This window comes from Bison bison, unplaced genomic scaffold (assembly GCF_000754665.1).
Source record: "Bison bison bison isolate TAMUID 2011002044 unplaced genomic scaffold, Bison_UMD1.0 scf7180017864461, whole genome shotgun sequence".
In the NCBI taxonomy this organism is placed as follows: Eukaryota; Metazoa; Chordata; class Mammalia; order Artiodactyla; family Bovidae; genus Bison; species Bison bison.
In genome coordinates this window covers 2,272,211-2,276,629 of record NW_011495023.1, presented here as the reverse complement: position 1 = coordinate 2,276,629, position 4,419 = coordinate 2,272,211, and the positions used below count along the sequence as shown (strand labels likewise).

Here is a 4,419-nt window from a genome sequence, read left to right as displayed (position 1 = left end):
TGCATCCAAGTACTGCATTTTGGACTCTTTTATTGACCATGATGGCTATTCCATTTCTTCTAAGGGATTCCTGCCCACAGTAGTAGATATAATGGTCATCTGAGTTAAATTCACCCATTCCAGTCCGTTTTTGTTTGCTGATTCCTAGTGTGTTGACATTAACTCTTGCCATCTCCTGTTTGGCCACTTCCAATTTGCCTTGATTCATAGACCTAACATTCCAGGTTCCTATGCAATATTGCTCTTTACAGCATCGGACCTTGCTTCTATCACCAGTCACATGCACAGCTAGGTATTGTTTTTGCTTTGGCTCCATCCCTTCATTCTTTCTGGAGTTATTTCTCCACTGATCTCCAGTAGCATATTGGGCACCTACCAACCTGGGGAGTTCCTCTTTCAGTATCCTATCATTTTGCCTTTTCATACTGTTCATGGGGTTCTCAAGGCAAGAATACTGAAGTGGTTTGCCATTCCCTTCTCCAGTGGACCACATTCTGTCAGACCTCTCCACCATGACCTGCCCGTCTTGGGTGGCCCCACAGGGCATGGCTTAGTTTCATTGAGTTAGACAAGGCTGTGGTCCATGTGATTAGATTGACTAGTTTCCTGTGATTATGGTTTGTGTGTTGCCCTCTGGTGCCTCCCGCAACACCTACCGTCTTACTTGCGTTTCTCTTATCTTGGACATGGGGTATCTCTTCACGGCTGCTCCAGCAAAGCACAGCCACTGCTCCTTACCTTGGACGAGGGGTATCTCCTCACAGCCGCCCCTCCTGACCTTGAACGTGGAGTTGCTCCTCTCAGCCCTCCTGCTCCCACACAGCACCGGCTCCAGAAGAGGCTGGCTTGGAACACTCATTGGTGTGCCTTCTCCCATCTTTGGAAGTTGTCCTCTGACCCACTCACTACTCAGATGCAGGCAGTCTGAGATTGATAAGATTATGTCAATAGATAGGAATATTTCCAGTGGTCTGCTTACAGTATTTTCTCTTTTGACAATATAGCAGGCTGAATAAAAGTTCCCCAGAGATGTATCCAATCTAAGCTCTGGTACCTGGGCATATGTTACCTTGTGTGGCACAAGGAGCTTTGCAGATGTGACAAAGTTGAGGGTATTGAGATGGGGAGGTTGTCCTGGATGATCTGGGTGGGCCTCATGTAGTCACACGCGTCTTTATAAGAGGGAGGCAAGAGGTCAGAAGGGAGAGAAAATGCTATGCTATTGGCTTTAAAGATGAAGGAGGCAGATGGAGCCAAAAGATGAGATGAGGCAACCTCTGGAAGGTGGAAAGGGAGAGGAGAGGAATTCTCCCCTAGAACGTCCAGAGGGACCCCAGCCCTGTGGACCCATTTTAGACTCCTGACCTCCGGAACTGTAAGAAAATAAAATTGTGCTTTTTGAAGTCACTAAGTTTGTGGTAATTCGTTACAGCAGATGGTATAACAGGATACCTGTTCTATGAAATGTCAACTTTGGACAAGCTTATCGCAAGGCCCTCTCTGGTCTGTGGTCTAAGCCGAGGGTCCTCAGCCCAGGAACCAGCCAAGGCCTGCAGTCCTGACTGGTCATGTTTGGGCTTCCCCGGTGGTGCTAGTGGTGAAAACAAAAACCAAACCCACCCGCCAGTGCAGGAGACGCGGGTTTGATTCCTGGGTCATGAAGTTTCTGTGGAGAAGGGCGTGGCAACCACTCCAGTATCCTTGCCTGGAGAATCCCATGGGCAGAGGAGCCTGGTGCCAGGCTATGGTTCATAGGGTCGCATGTTTGGAGCTGAGCATCACAGGAGTTAGCCTACAGAACAGAAGCTTTCAGGATTAGTCTAAAATAGAGGCAGTATTTTACCGGCAGCCTCTTAAAAGCACATGACTCATTCAGAAATACAACATTTGGTCGATGACTATGTCAGACTTTCAGGTAAATTTAATCAATAGACAACCACTATTTTATTTTTATCCAAACCTGAATTTCATATTACATTTCATTCCATTAGCCTTGATATAAAGTGGCAGTTGATAGCAAGCCATATTGACAGGCCCTCCTGGGCATAATCCAGTAGTCACCTTAAATCATTTATTCACTGCATGATTCATGGCTTGTAAGGAGCAGGTAGTCACTGAGTATTTAAACAGAAAGCTAAATAACAGGGCACTCGAAATCTTTTATTTCAGTTATTTAATCCACCTTAGTTAATTAAAGGCATTTGACCACCTCTCAGCATCTTGAATCACAATGGGTACTGTTTATTCCTAGCACAAAAAAGGACAAAGACACAGGTGATTTTGGGGAGTGGAGGGGGTGGGATGCCTGTGTGTGATTTTGTAAGTCGAGGTCCCCAGAGGCTAGCTCTGGCAGTGTGCTCCCACTTGGGGCGGTCGTCTTGCTTTGATGCAGGGGACTGATGCAAATCATTTGAGATTAACAAATGTTTCTTGGTCATCTAGAAAATGTCAGGCTAGTCACTAGAGGTATAAAGATTAAGAAGGCTCAGACTCCACTCTGTAATTCTCTTAGTTCAGGGAGTATCTATGAAGTTTTTAAATTATTTTTCATTGATGAGTTATTTTGTTTTAGAAATACTGGTGACAAGAAAACCAATAGTGACTTAAGAAGCTGGTTTCTAGTAGCTTCTTACTTACAGGCAAAATAGGTGTTGAAGGTTTTCCTGGTCCCTGGAAGGTGCTTCAGCGAGAGGGATCGTCTAGTCACTCAAGGTCTGGGAGAAGAGTTCAGGGGTCTTTGCATAGTGTCCAGTTCCTCTTGGGCACCACTTAGCTCACAAGCATCTACAGTTTGAGAATTTGAGAAGGAACTACTTTAGACCAATAGCAAATCTACAACTGGAAAATTCTGTGGTGGGCACACACTGAGAGTGACATACAAACATGTCGCAGAGGAAAACAGTGCAGATGTGTCAGCAGCAGAGCCAAGCGGGTGGCGGGATTCCCACAGGGTTTACTTTACTTCAGCCTGAAGGGCAGCTCATGTAGCCCAGTCTTATTCTTGCAGTGTGTGAACTCTCTAGCTTTGCCACGTGGGCCTCCCCCTGGGATGGTGCCCAGAATTCGTGAAAACACTGTGATGCAAAAAAGATTGAATCCCCCATTGCCTCTCTTCTTCTGTCCCCCGACCCCGAGGTCTGTTAGGATTACAAAGCAGTGGCCAGTTTACCTTCCGCATGGAGGCAGTGACATCCACTGAGAGCCACGGTCCATGTGAGGCGTGAGACTCCAGACTGTGAGGCTGGCGATGCCCTGGAAGGGTTTACTGTCCACTCCAAGTCCCTGTGAAGATCACTACATCTGAGTCTGAGAGCTAAATACCCATCAGTGGTTACAATCAGTCCCGCCCATATTAAAGGCAGAGGCTTAGCCTTTGTGGAAGAAACGGGCCTTGGGCTGAACTTTGAAAGAACCAACTGGCAGTCCTTAGGCTCATAGCTAATGGGACTCTGCACACCTCTTTTTGCCTGTGATTTGTACACTAGCTGCTCACTAGGGAGGGGGCACAGTGCTGGCGAGAGAGTCCAGGGTCTTGAAGGAAGACAGACCTGAATTCAAGTCCCAGTCCCAACTTTGCCATTTCCTACCTTTACAGACAAGGTACAAAGGGTCTCTCACCCTCAGTGAGAAGATAAAATAGAATAACAAAACAAAAAATAATAAAATAGAACAATACTTAGCTCACCATGTTTTTATAAAGAGGAAATAAAAATCTAACAAAAATAAAAAGGTACCCAATTCAGTCTGAAAACTAGAGTCTGTTAGGATAATGGTTAAGTGGCTGTGACAAAGACTTCCAAAGCTACACTGTTTGAAGGAAAAAGGCATAATTGAGCCCTACTCATGGAGATGGTGGGATATCTTGAGATCACCCAAGATGATCTTCTTGGTTTAACAAAGCAGTGTTCTTCAACTAAATTTAACTTCTCAGGTATTGAATAAGTCTCTGTCTCTATGTATGAAGCCTTTTTAACTCTGAGGAACTCTAGGTAATTTTTTTTTTCATGGTACAATAGCATTTAATGAGCGCCACGTTGGTACTCTAGGTAAGTATTCTATCAAATAATCCCATGAATGCTGGGCTCTATTCTAGAATATCTGAAGTGGTCAGATATGGGCCTGGGTTATGGAACAACAGACTAGTTCCAAATAGGAAAAGGAGTACGTCAAGGCTGTATATTGTCACCCTGCTTCTTTAACTTATATGCAGAGTACATCATGAGAAACGCTGGACTGGAAGAAATACAAGCTGGAATCAAGATTGCCAGGAGAAATATCAATAACATCAGATATGCAGATGACACCACCCTTATGGCAGAAAGTGAAGAGGAACTAAAAAGCCTCTTGATGAAAGTGAAAGTGGAGAGTGAAAAAGTTGGCTTAAAGCTCAACATTCAGAAAACGAAGATCATGGCATCC

The 4,419-nt window shown here is 44.9% G+C and overlaps 1 long non-coding RNA gene across 1 annotated transcript in view; it reads right to left on the bottom strand.

The window, feature by feature from the left end:
- Nucleotides 1–1,690: 1,690 nt before the first annotated feature.
- The window catches only part of LOC105002988, a 93,012-nt gene continuing 90,283 nt past the window's right edge, over nt 1,691–4,419 (bottom strand). The window contains exons 3-4 of the long non-coding RNA XR_827050.1: nt 2,638–2,784; nt 1,691–1,792 (exon numbers count right to left, since the gene is read on the bottom strand). This is a non-coding gene — a long non-coding RNA (uncharacterized LOC105002988). The remainder of the gene's footprint in view (nt 1,793–2,637; nt 2,785–4,419) is intronic.